The sequence below is a fragment of the Lucilia cuprina genome, chromosome 6 (assembly GCF_022045245.1).
Source record: "Lucilia cuprina isolate Lc7/37 chromosome 6, ASM2204524v1, whole genome shotgun sequence".
NCBI lineage: Eukaryota > Metazoa > Arthropoda > Insecta > Diptera > Calliphoridae > Lucilia > Lucilia cuprina.
The window spans coordinates 51,573,106-51,588,201 of NC_060954.1; the positions used below are offsets into that span (position 1 = coordinate 51,573,106).

The window sequence follows — 15,096 nt, forward strand, 5'->3', positions numbered from 1 at the left end:
AAGTTTTAGATTTTTCGAAATCACGAACAAACCTACAAACCTATGAGGGATTGCTACAAGATGAATACAGCAGCTGGCCAGGAATATATCGAAAAAAAGCAAACACAATAGAATGAAAAAACGGCAAGTGAACATAAAAAGGAAAATGTTAATGAAAAACGAACAAGAAAACTATGATAAAAAATAAAACAAAATAGAGAAAAAATAAAACAAGTGACAACGAAAACGAAAACGAGGCAGCCAGAACGCCAAAAAAAAGAAACAACGACTACAACAACAACTACAATCACAGTTATATTTTCTTGTATCGTTGCCCGTAAGGAGTAGTAGTTCACTTATTGCTGTTCAACACTTAGAGTTCAAAATCAGTTTGCCGCCTGGACTACGCGTATTTAGACGTATTCTTTTAAAACGACTCCGGGTTTTACGTTTAGTTTTCTCTCTGTATACCAACTGATACACATAGATAGATTTTGTGTGGCTTTGCCAGTGTGTATTTATTCTTAGTTCTTTAAAAAACAACAACAAACAAAATCAAGTGAAAAATTATATTTGAAAAATAAAAGAAAATAATGAAAAAAAAATTAAAAAAAAATGATGTTGAAAAATAAAATAAATATAAAACAGCACATGTTAAATTGAGTAAAATATTTTTCTATTGTGTTTGATGTATGAAAAATTAATGGTAAATGATAAATGAAATCGAAATATATATTTATGTATATATTTTTTCTAAATTAAATTTCTTATCAAGTGGAAAAATGTTTGTTGTTTTAAGTGGCTAAAGGAAATGAATGAGTTTAAGTGCAGGAACCAATGCATAAAAAGAAAAAAAGTAATATTAAATCAAAAATTTTTAAAAGATTAAAGAGAAGTTAAAGAAAATTAAAAATATATAAAAAAATAAATTTATTTAAATATTAAAAATGAATTAAAAAAAATATTTTTAAAAAAACACCAAAAATATTTTAAATTTTATAAAAAAAAATTTAATGTTTAAAAAATTTTTTTAAATAATTTTATTAATTAAACTTTCTACAACAGCGTTAATAAATGGATCACTTAAAGATTGTTAACTTTAAAAAATAAAATAAAAATTGTTAAAATAAATATATTTATTGAAGTTATTCTGCTGAATTGAAAATGATGATTTAGAAATATAAAAAGAATATTTTTAATAAAATTGTATAGCGATTTAATTCTGATTTTGCTTTTGATTGTTATTGTTGTATTTTAATATACAAAAAAAACTTTGTTATTTTTTAATTAAGAAAAATTATTTATTCAAAAATTAATTATTTGCTCTAGTTACTAAATAGTTTTAAACAAAACATATTCCTAGAAAGCAAATCTCCTGAAAAGTGCATCACCGATTGATGACCAAAAAACTATTAGATTATGAAGAGATCGGAAATATCTGCCCCATAGATGATCTTGTTAAAAACTAATGGTTTACTCAAGATCCAAACCGATTATTGTAAACCATCCCATGCATATGTACACATTCATTAACTTCTAAACTTTTGATCCGATTCTAATGAAATTTCATATACGTAAAGAGGGAGTGTTAGCAAGGTTTGATTTTGGACCCTATTGGTCCATAGGGGGTGTAGTCAGGACACCTTAGGTATGTACATTTTTTAAGACGATCCTATTACTTTGTTTGTATTTAGATCAAAACTCTTCATCATGCTCTTTAAAACACCTCGTTGAATTTTTCAATTATCTCTTATTTATAGCTAAAGAGTTGTTTGCATTTGAAAATTAAATTTTGCATTTAAAAATTTAATCTAAAAAAATGTAATTGTAGCAGTTAAAATTAAATAATTCGTATACGTATAGACAATATTTTCTTCTCAGATTTACATAAGAAAAATACAAGACGTTTTATACATCTAGAGATTGTTAATGAAGTGTACTTTTGAAAAATTAATTAATTTTTAGAAATTCACAAAATACTGTTTTAAAAACATGTGTCAAGCAATTTTTTTGTTGAACTTTTACGAAGATATAAAATTTTAATAAAATATCTATTTTTGAATATTTTCTAAAAATTTATGCAATTATATAAAGTTTTTGATTGATAAAAAGAAATTGACAAACCCAAAAAAAAAAAAATTGAAAAATCCCAAAAAATATTTGTAATTAGATTTTGATCATAATATCCAAAAGCGGGTAAATTGAATGCTCTGCTATAAACATATTAATATAACATTATGGCTTATGGCAGTTTTAAGACAGTAATGTGCTTCTGTGTCCATTTCTGAAGGAAGCTTTAAATGGAAATAGGGTGAGTTTTGAACCGATTCTCATAGAAATTTGGTAAACAGATTTGTGCCCATAAGAAACTTATTTTTTAAGCCAGTGGTAAGCATTAAAGTCATTTTCTGAGGGAGACCTTATACGAGGGGTAGGGTTAATTATCATAGAAATTTGGTAGAAGGCTCTTTGCTTATAAAAAACTTACTTTTGTTGAACTCCAGCGCTAAACTCGTATTTTGTAATGATCGTCAAAGTAATTTTTTGAGGGAACCATATATGAGGAGAGGGTCAATTATGGATAGATTCTCATAAAATTTGGTAGAGAGAGTTTTGCTCGTATTAGGCTTATTTATCTAACTTTTAAAACAGTTTTGATTGTTAAAGCTGTTTTTCGGGGTGCTACTTGTATGAGGATATACTAAAAAAGGGACCGACATTGCTCATTTTCAATTCCAAAAACCTTATTTATAGAGAATATTTGTGTACAATTTAAACCTTCTAGCTCTTTTCGTTTGGACTCTATCGTGCTTTCAACAGACAGACAGACAGACAGACGGACAGACAGATATGGCCAGATCGTCTTTTATAAGGATAATTTAATAAGGACCAATTACATATATTTGTGGATATATAACCAATATTTCGATGTGTTACAAACGAAATGACAAAATCAATATACACCCATCTTTTACCATTACCATCAAGGTAATTAAAATGCACGGTTTTTGCATTCCTTTCAATATCAAAGTTTTTGACTATTTTTTTTCGCTTAAAATATTTCATTTAAAGTATGCTTTTCAAAAAGTATAAATTATTTATACATCTTCTAAGCAATATTTAAAATAAATTATAAAGAAAAAAGTACCTCTTTTCCATAAAGAAAAAATCACCGTTTTGGTTTTTCTAATTTAAAAAAAATTAACAATAAGTATACGCACTGTTGTTCCAAATCAAAATCGCAATCAACAAAATTAAAAAATCTGTATCTTCTGGATTTTGGATAAATAAAAACAATACAAGACCCGTTTTACAGCGTTTAACTAAACTACAAATAAGGACTATATTTACGTTTTAGAAAAATTTACAACAACAGTCTCTGCAGTACAATTGCAACTGCCAAAACCCCACTTTTAATTAAAACAAGTTAAGAAGTATAGTTGTACACAGCCGACCATATGATACTCTACACTACTTTATATATTATAAATGTTATTTAAAAAAAATGCATTTAATTAAATTTTTAACACAATTCAAAAAATTTAAATAATTTAAATTTAAAAGAGACTTTCTAAAGGATAAACATCTTATAAATTTTTGCAGTAGAATTAACGTATATCTTAAAGTTTATGCATAAATTCATCGTGTTTTTTGTCTCTATAAGTGAAGTAGCTATACCTAGTTTGCTTTGCTATAAGAACTATAAATTAAGATTCTAATTACAATTGTTGTCCATTTTTACAATATGATACCGATCAAATTATTGCAAGTTCGCCAAATTTAATAATCAAACAGTTTCAAGGTATACGCAGTAATGTATTTATTTCATATAGGTGTGGTACCAAGCCCGACATTGAATGTCCGCCTGATATTCTCTAAATGTTCACATATTTATGTTCTACATGTAAAATTTTAAGATTCACGAGTTTTTCTATATAATTCATGTGAGGGATTCAAGCTTTCCACATTAAAGTCCTCTTTTATTTTCTTCAAAATGTACAGATGAATATTCAAGTAATTTGTGCAAAAATTAAAGATAAACAAAATTTTGTATTTAATTGACATTGACCAAGTCCCCCATTGAAAGTACGCACGTCCGTCTGTCTGTCTGTCTGTGTGTCCGTCTGCACGTCCGACCATGTACACCTTGTAATCAAACTACAGGACGCAATTTTGAAGATAATACAATGATATTTGGCACATGATCTTTTGTTGTCCTAGGGATGAAGTCTATTAAAAAAAGTTAACATTGGTCCATCATTTCACAACTGTAACCGCCGAATAGGACTTTTAAGTTCATAATTATGTTAAATATACTCGTATCTTGACAAAAAGCTGTAAAATCAATTTCTATGCTAGCCTTGATGACCCTCATGAACTTTATTATTAAGGGGGCTCATTTGACCCTTGGCCCCTATAAAAAGCCCCCTTTCAAAATTTGACTTAAATGTCCGCAATTCTATTCAATTTATATGTTTTATTATTAAACCTAAAATTTAATGTTTTATTATGAAAACTAGTTCACATTTTACTTTTTGTAACAGGTGTAGGTCATTATACTTACTTATGGTCGTCCTTGCCAAAATATAATTTCTTAATTGTTTTTCAATTTTTTTTCATTTTTCTGCATTACAATCGAACTTATTGTAGTTGTTTTCAGTTGCTAATTAAATGTTAAACTTTTAGATTTCTTTTATAGAAAACTTTTTACTATTTGCCAGTACCAGTATCAGTATTGCAAAGTAATACTTTTTATTTATTTTTTTTCTTAGGATATTAAACCTAATTATACCCTACAATCTAGCAAATATTAAGATATAATATCCTTGTGCTTAAGATTTTAAAACTTAAAACTATATTGGTGCTTATCAGTTTAAAATTAAACTTATTCCTTATTTATAAGATTTCATTCAATAATACATAGAATTTTATGAGAAAAATTGTTCACAAACAATAACTGTTTAAATGTTTATAACTTTAAGAGAATACTACTACACATATACACATACGTACATACAGTGACGAGCAAAAGTGTATCATGAATGATCAGTACGACAATGGAATTGGAAAACTGGATTTAAAAGTATATTGGACAAGTGCATTTAGACTTAAATTCAGATCAAAAAAGAAACAAATACGCCTAGTCCACTATCGGGTCCTTTGTGCGCTCCTTTTCCTGTCTGTTGGAAAAAAAACAGTGTATTCACTGTCTGCATAATATTTTAATGTACAGAAACTTAGTTTTCTAGAAGTAATTCCTAAGAAATTTTCAAATGTTATTTCCGCACCAGATATTGGCATCAAATTTCGAAGAATTCCTGACAGTGACAAAGAAAGTGCTGTAGAGTTTCACTATCCTCTTCACATGCTCCACATTTGTCTGAATTCGCACATTCAATTTTGTACAGACATAAGACTTACTCATTTTGAAATGATTTCTCGTCCTTTTCTCCTTATCGTCACTGCATAGAATCTTTGTGGATCTATCCATGGTTTTATTATTCCAAGAGGCCTTATGAAATTCTCCCATTTATATTTTAAATTCAGCATTCATTGCGTCGATTGGTTTTACATTGGTCCTTTAGACGTCCCTTTCCTTTAAAACAAATACATAAGCACTTTCGTTGCCGACTACTAATAAGGCGTCTGGTAGCCATATGATAAATCTTACAGCTGGGGGAGTATTCGGCCAAAGTTTTTTTACAATCCAATACGTTCTTAGATTTAACTTAATCTCCGGATGATTGCCTTTTGACAATTGCCTTCTGGATGTTAGTAAATATCTGTTTCTATTTGCCTCAGCTCTTGAGATAGGGTTAAATTTTTATTTTGGAGGGTCGTGGGCTTTAACTCACCTCTTTCACTATTAGCAGCACTTTATGCGTTTTGACATTTCAGGGATTATTCAAGTTTCAGGGAGGTAGCTTAGAGCTCTCTTCGAACACATCTTTTTCTTCTCCTCTATGCATTGTCTATCAACGGAGACCACATCTGTAATAGTCGTTTGTTCACCATAGCATGACGATGACGATATAGCATGGAACGCTAGATTGCTTAATATGTTCATATTCATATTACACTTTTGCACGTCACTGCTAAGGGTCCATAAATGTATATGTATATAATTTTAATGAAATATGTTCTTTAAATAAAGAAATTAAAATATCATGGATTTTGTTTAACATATAAACATAATATCCTTGAAGACACAATTCATTAAAATTGTTTAAATATTTTATAGAAAAACTCATGCAAACACATTAGGAGGGTTCATTAAGAATGTACTTAATAAAACTGTATTATATATGGGATTTAATTCGAACAAAATTTGAGAAAATCAATATGCTAATCTGACACTAGAATAACAAGATATCGAGTTATAACAATCGAATGATTTTTCATCAGTATTAAGGTAGTTTTCTGAAAAAGAACATAGTTGAATCTAGCTGCACACGAGACTTAATACTATAAATGTGAATCTATAAAATATTTCATAAGGACATTTGTGTAGGAAGTAGATGGAAATTAAATGAAAGAGTACAATAACAATGATTACCGTATGATTGTGTGTGTTATTGTTTGTTTAAAAATTCTGCGTCAGCGTACACGAAAACTAAAATTTTTAAGAAATTTCAAAGTTTCTCTCGAATTTTTGCTTATATCTTCGTTATTTATGGTTTGATTTTACTGATTTTTAAACAGGAAACATCGCGAATGCATGACTGATAGAAATGCTAGAAATATGTATCCCAAAGTTATCTGAGGTGTTCAGAAAATTTATTTCAACAAACATACAGACATTGATTAATCGACTACGCTATCTATAAGGACTCGGAATATATACCAAAAGAAAACCATGTGCAATTAATGTCTTATGAAGACTACATTTGTAATTACGAAAGAGATTCTTCCTTTTCCTCCAAAAGTGATTATGGAAATTTCAACAGTTGTCATTATTGGTTATCTTTATAATTTTTGCAAGATCGCCAAATTTACAATATGTATTCTGTAATCTGTGTATCTGATCACTAAGTTGAAAACGAATTAGTTTTAGACGATATGTCGTTCAACTCGTATTCAATCATCTTAGATATTTGTTAATGTCAGATATCTGGTCACTGGTTTTAAACAGATCATCATAGATGTTATTACCAATTGAATCCGGATTAACGAAATTCCAAAATTGAAATATCTACACGAAGAGAAAAGAACATAGTTGTGGTAATCAAGTTCTAGGAGCAACATATTATAGTTAAAATTATGATTGTAGTCTAAATATATTATGGTTATTGTAATTTTTTTTAAAACATTATATTATGATTAAACACAACTGAAATATTTTATCATAATATTTTTATTTACCATAATATTGTTTGTTATACATGACTATATTATGATTCAATGTGATCAGAATATCATTAAAAAATATGTTTCGAAATTTCAATTTATTTTGAATATATAATCAGTAAAGTTTCTAGCTTATTCTTCAATATTCTGATGGACTGCTTTAGACATAAAGTGCAATATCAAACTACTAATAGGGAGTTCAGCGTACAACTGCTTGGATATAAATGTTGCCATGTGTACTACTTCAACCAAGGCTCTGGAAACATTGCTAGATATTCCACCAATTGAAACATATTTCAGATATGAGGCGGCGCCAAAAGCGGTTATAGAACACGTTATTAATGTACACTGGATGAATACCAGACACAGAATATTTCGAAAATTTTGAAACGCTGATTCCAGATAGAATGTATTGAGCAAGCGGAACATTAGAGCAAATACCAGTAGAAATCCGTTGTTACAAGGATTGCTCTAAATTGGGGTATAAAGTGGAGCTGAAATTCTATATTGAAGATCCAGAAGCAGAAATATACACCGTTTACCAAATCATAACACAAGCTTCCAGGCAGAAGTACGAGCAATAATGGAATGCGTAAATTGGATTAGAATAAATATTGCGCTCACAGCGCTTAATATATTTACCGACAGCCTGATCTATCTCCTGATATAACAATTAAGGCTATATCAGGAGATAGAATTAAATCTAAGACTGTATTGGACTGTAAGAAAGCTTTAACTGAATACTCTTCCAGAGGTAAGGTTCACATCCGATGGGTAACAGCCCACTCGGCAGTAGTCGGTAACGAAAGAGCGAATGTAATAGCTTTAAAGGGAAGGGAGCTTGAGGCAGTTAACCTGCGAAATGCGAAACCATTCGTCGCAACAAAAGCTGAACTAAAAATATGGTTGAGAGAATCCCATAAGACTTTTTGGAATAATGAAACAGTGGGTAAAACCATGAAAATCTAATGGGGTGACCCTGATGAGAGCAAGGCGAAAAATCTCCTCAAAATGAGCTGAAGTCTGAAGTTGGTATGATAGTACGTGTTCTGAGTGAACACACAAGATTACGAGCACATTTATGCAAAATTGGACGTGCGGATTCAGACGTATGTAGAGCATGCAAAGAGGGCAGTGAAACTCTTGAGCACTTTCTTTGCCACTGTCAGGCATTCGTCGAAGTTAGATCCAAGTATCTTGGAAATGATGTTATTTCGGATATAACATTCCTGACTAATACTGATTGGAAGGTTCTTAGAAATTACGTTCAGGAAACTGAGTTTCTGAAAACTGAAAAATAATTCATTCAGTTCCCTTTATTTTTATAAGGAGCGCACAACAGGCCCGATTGCGGCCTAGGTATATTTCTTCGGATTTGATATATAATATACATCCTCTTATCAACCTCCTATCAACCTAACCTAATCAGTAAAATTGAAGTTGCAAAAAAGTAAAAAGTTGTAAAATTATTTGTTGTCGTACCGACAGACATAGAACAACATAACATATATTGTTATTCATAACAACATTACATGTCATGAACATGAAAATGATTACAGTAACAATATTGTATAAATAGAATTAAAATAACTATGTTTTTGATAACAATATATTGTCACAATGAACATAGTATAGTTATAGTTACCATGTCGAACTATGTTTTTTCTCTGCTTGTATATTCGAGTATTTTCTGATACCAAATCAAATTTACCTTAACTTTTAACGATCGATATTTTAGCCTATAATATGGAGCAAATAAAGCAAAAAGTTCTAACTCAAAAAATATGTAAGAGATTTCATCAAATTATTTTGAAAATTTCTATTCGTAGTTTAATAATGGACGGACATGTATGTCAATGCGGATCCAATCTTCCAACTTAATTATTTCAAAATCATAAAGGTTACTACATTTTTGTTAATATTTTCTTCCTAAGTAGATATTTATCTTAAACAATTTTGCTTAAAAATTGCATTTGTACCACTCTAATGGAAACACTTACAACATTTATTAGTTAAATTTTGACACTAAACTAATTTCTTAACAAATCTTATATGTATTCACATACATATGTACATATAAGTATTACATTTCATCAAACATACAAATATAAAGAGACATGTGTACGTGGCTCTGTTGTGTTTTATAGATTTCATGATATTTAAGTTTTACCTTTTTGTCACAACAACAAACATCTTGACCAACTACATACATACATGAATATATCTGCTTTCACATTTGTTCATTTGTCTCATAAATATTTGACTTTTAAAGATATTTTAGTCTTTAAAACAAACTTAAGTATTCTTAACTGTTTTCTTGGAGTATTGTAAATATGTCTGTTATACATATAACATCACGTGTCATTAAGTACACTCAAATAAATTTTCCCACAAGATGTGATTATGTTAAGTAAAGAAAAGTCAAACTTTTGTCCTAAATGGGAATAAATTTAAGACTAAACAACAAGCTGTTTAAGTTAGTTCTAAAACGATTTTAAGAGTGTATTAAATATGTTTATTAGACTTACTGACAAAATATGAATCTTTCGTTAGAAAGGGCTCGTGAGAAAAAACAAAACTTTTTCTCTGAATCTCTCTAATGTATATGATTATAAATTAAATATATTCAAAACAAAAAATATATACATATTAAAAAGTTTAAGGTTAAATTCTGTTGAAGTTTGTAAAAGGAATAAAAAAATAAGTAAAAGGAAAATGATGAAAGCAAACATAATAAAATAAAAATATATGCATTAATATTTATAAAATGGCATACATTAATATTTTTTGAAGCTGCTTAACTTGTCTGCAAAGAGTATTTCAAAATTCATAACATGACATTAAACTTTTAGCAGACACAATTTCTATTTAATTTCTTAACATCAAATTATTGGCTTCAAAGAAAAGACAACGTGTTAGAAATTTGCTTAATTTCTTTTTAACACTGCAATACTGACCAACTATATAATCTTACACATAAAAGTAAACAATCTGTCTACTTGTACTATAAACTCTAGAAGTAATTAGAATCCTTACTTATCCTTGATATATTTGACATGGTGTCTGAATAGACCAGTGACACACGATGAAGTCAATATTTTGGAATAGGTCAATATCGAGACAAGAACACGGTGGCGACCGTGGGACAGCTCAGTTCTAGTTCAGTTCTAGTTCAGTTCTAGTTCAGTTCCAGTTCAGTTCTAGTTCAGTTCTAGTTCAGTTCTAGTTCAGTTCTAGTTCAGTTCTAGTTCAGTTCTAGTTCAGTTCTAGTTCAGTTCTAGTTCAGTTCTAGTTCAGTTCTAGTTCAGTTCTAGTTCAGTTCTAGTTCAGTTCTAGTTCAGTTCTAGTTCAGTTCTAGTTCAGTTCTAGTTCAGTTTTAGTTCAGTTCTAGGTGGAATTAAATGTGGTATGTATTTGTCAGAGCTTAAGCGTTTAACTTAAACTGTAGTTTGGAAGACCACCAAGGATGCGGCGGGTCCTCGCATAAAGTACCAAGTATTTAAAATATGGTGTTTAAGATCTGATAGACTTTAAACAATAAATGTATAAATGATGATGAAGGAAACAATTAAATTTTGCGACATGTGCGACATTTGCTTTTCGCATTTGTAAAGCATTTACCGCAAGCTTCGGAATAAATTGATTTCTTAGTATTTTGTATTTGCATATTTTCAATTTCCTTTTCATAAATATAATTTCAAACAATTAGGTTTTATAAATTTCGGTTTGTAAGTAAATTAAGAAAAAATTTATAAATAAAATTAAATATTTTCTAAAAATCCTTAAATTGTATAAAGAAAATGTAAAACTATGTATAATAGAGGAAGAATATACTAAAAAAAAATAAATTAAATGGAAGTCATTATTTAAACAGACTTAAATAAAACAAAACAAAAAAAATTTTGATAAAAGACAACAACAAAATACATGATAATGGATATAATAAAATTCAACAGAAATATATAAAAGTACTTACCTATACAATAATAAAATATGTACAGTAATAACAGCAGCAACAATAAAATATACATATATATACATACATAAACAGATACAGATCCAGATACACCTATAAACTGTTTTATTACAAACGCATGCTAACACATGCACACACATACATACATTGATGTATACATGCTCCTGTAAATATGTACAAAGTTCCGGTTAAGAAGGACATAGAATAAATATAAATATATGAATACACACACGCAAACATGTTTTTGTTTAAATGCTCATATGAATATGTATGAAGATTTGTGTAGATTAGAGTTAGAGAATCAGGGATGGAGAATGTTTGTACTCCACAGTTTTACAAGAAGCAGAGATAAAGTTAATCTTCCCTTTAATATCCTTGTAATACAAATAGGATGTCATTTGGCACTTTAATATCCCCAGGTAAACTGGACAGACAAAACTTTTAAATGTTCTCATTTTCTCTCTAATATATTCTCACAGAGAAATTTTAAATGATCTTGAAATCTTCTTATGTTCATTGAGGAATCTGAAGTTTGGATGAAGCACTTCAAACTGCAAGGTTAGCAAAATTATAATAATATAAGTTTTTGAAATGTTCACGGGTATGTATAGAGGATAAATGTGAAAAAGAAATCATGAACAAGTGGAACAAGTAAAAATTGTATTTAGTATTCAATGTAACAAAAGCAACAGTACGGAAACGGAAATGCGTTGTTTTCCAGCATACAAGTTAGGAATAAATATGTATATTTTCTATATTTAATTTATAACAAATAATATTGTTGTTAAGTAGTATTAGCGTCTTTTTTTTTTTTTGAAGGAGGGTGTTCCGTATAACACTTTATAATTTTCAATTGAATTTCAAGGTAAATTTTCAATTGTATTCAGAAAAAAACTCATCTTTTCGTTTTATACTTCTTAAGTAACACCTTTTTTTCCTACACGCTTTGTGTAATCAATACTTATGTAGGCGTTTATATTACCTTTAATTTATAAATATTTTATAAATATTAAGTATGTAGTTCACAGTCAACTTAAGTAACAGAAAACGTATACTAACACTTACAAGTTTTTACACTTAGTATTTAAGTTTATAAAACTAAAAGGACTACCCTCAGAGGGCCTTAATTGTCTAACAAGAGACAATCCAAAAAATACTCTTCATTCAAATCATATGACATCGGCTATTAAATGAAATCATAGAATTTCCGCCAAAAAATATATATAAAATTTCATAAATTCCATCGCTCAGCCGTAATTTTTATTAAAAGCGGCCATATAAAAGGCTTTTCATTTCTCCACTTTTATATCATTAGAAATCCTTACATATACAAAGCCATAAAATGGCTCAAAGACAATAATAATGGTTCCATAAAATACAATAGTTAGTATTGGCTTAATTGCTTTTTATGCCAAAAACTGAACGTATGCGCTTACAAACCACATTACATGGTTTTCGTTTAGCCTTAAGTATCTAAAAGCTATTAATAATATAAATATAAGCTTAGTGAAATGAAAATGCATTAAAATAGATCATAAAATGGAGTGAAATTTGCTAATTGTGATGGAAGGAGGTATTTTATATTTTCCATCAATTCATTCTTTAACAAACTCATATCTTTTGCTTACATATACATTTGTAATCATATATATGGGATACTCACATTGGAACGACTAGCAGTTACATTTGGAAAATTCAATTCCAGTTATAATTAATGTCTAGTTCAGTTCTAGTTCAGTTCTAGTTCAGTTCTAGTTCAGTTCTAGTTCAGTTCTAGTTCAGTTCTAGTTCAGTTCTAGTTCAGTTCTAGTTCAGTTCTAGTTCAGTTCTAGTTCAGTTCTAGTTCAGTTCTAGTTCAGTTCTAGTTCAGTTCTAGTTCAGTTCTAGTTCAGTTCTAGTTCAGTTCTAGTTCAGTTCTAGTTCAGTTCTAGTTCAGTTCTAGTTCAGTTCTAGTTCAGTTTTGGTTCCGTTTTAGTTAAGTTCTAGTTGAGTTCTACTTCTTTAATAGAATTTCCCATACTGTTTAAAATAACACAAAGATTTCATTATTTATCAGTAACTGTCCGAGATTATATCTTGATAAATGTAGAAGTAACTACAATTTATGTACTAATTTATTCAATTGTATCTTTTTGCTTGATTTATTATTATTTAATTTTCATGCAAGCATTTTAATGTTTTATCTTGAAGGCTTATGGTTTTAGATTTCTTATACATATTGTTGTAAAATTTATATCTAATCCATTTTATGTTAAAGCAGTTACTTTCATGACCTTAACCATAAATGTCAGTGTATGTGTGTGTGTGTAAAAGTCTAACATAAATAAGCCTGTCTAGACCACTTAATAATATAAGAGATATTATATCTTCCACAAAAAAGTTTATTTCAATTGTTTTGTAAATGTAAATAAAACACGTAATAAAAATATTTTTTGTCTTTATCATAGTTGTTCACAAATTCAGTGTAAATTTTGTGGATTTTATGAAGAAAAAATATCAAAAGTAAATTGATTTTGTTTACATAAATAAATAGACTTATAATGTAACAATTCAAGTAGTTAAAATTTTCAGTTGAATAAATATAATTTAAATAAATTGAGAATTAAAGCAAATTTTATCCAAAATAGGAGTGTTTAACAAAATAAAGCTTCACACATATCTTTCGTGTGAAAAGCAAGAAAAAATAAAAAATGTAAATCTTTTTTTAACATTTACTTCTAGCGCTGAATTAGTCCTATATTTAATGCTAATATTAATTAATGGTCTCATTGAACCTATCTGTTGAAATGCCCATATGTATTTAAAAGATTATTCTAATTATGCTTCTATCTATTATATGTATTTAACTTTTAATATTTTCCTTTTTTGCCCTCCTTTCTTTAGAGAGGAGTCTTGAACTCCCATTTTCAGTAAAAGTTTATTTCTTCCTCCCCCACAAACAAAACTTCTAACTGTAAAATTGTTTTTTTATTATTTCCTTCTGCTTACAAATATTACCGCTAATCTCAATGTCAGCTAATCCATTTCAACAAAAGATTTTCTTAAAATCTCTTCTTTTCTTTTTTTTAGTTTCTTTGAAAAGCAATCTCTTTGTTAAATATAAAATAAAATTTCCTTTAATAATTTTTTTTTTTTTTGCCCAAAATAAGTAACATGTTAAATTGTTTTCGGAATCTTTATTTTCTTATACATTTTAAACATAGCAACAATAATAACAATAATAAAAAATAAATCTTCATTTAATCTTAAAAAATAGCAGAAAACAAGAAACAAACAATCTTCCCCTAAAATACAATTATTTTTCATTTCCCGTTTGGTAAAAAATGCTTTCGCAGCTGCCGATTTTCCCTCGAAACAGGAAAATTATAAAAATTTGTACTAAACTTTAAGAAAATTCCCTGCATCCTTTCTCAAATTTCACTTTCTATGTTTTCCTTCTTTCAACTATTGTTTTTTTTGTTTTTCAAATTTGTCAACCTAATTTTACATATAAAAATATTTAAATATTAGGGAAGTCTTTTATACCGCCAAAACAAATCTATATTAATTACTAAATCTGATCTAGTTCAGTACTAGTTTAACTCAGATCTCTAGCTCTACTTCAATTATAATTTAGTTTTAGTTCTAATTTAATTCTAATTCAGTTTTAGCTCAGTTTTAGTTCAGTTCTAGTTAAGTTCTATTTTAGTTCTAGTTCAGTTCTAGCTCAGTTCTAGTTCAGTTTTAGTTCAGTTCTAGTTCAGTTCTAGTTCAGTTCTAGTTCAGTTCTAGTTCAGTTCTAGTTCAGTTCTAGT

General features: G+C 28.6%; 1 long non-coding RNA gene across 1 annotated transcript in view; it reads left to right on the forward strand.

Annotated features, from left to right (window-relative positions):
* The first annotated feature begins 219 nt into the window (after positions 1 to 219).
* LOC124420844 overlaps positions 220 to 15,096 on the forward strand; it is a 70,861-nt gene continuing 55,984 nt past the window's right edge. Inside the window, exon 1 of the long non-coding RNA XR_006941402.1 lies at positions 220 to 685. This is a non-coding gene — a long non-coding RNA (uncharacterized LOC124420844). The remainder of the gene's footprint in view (positions 686 to 15,096) is intronic.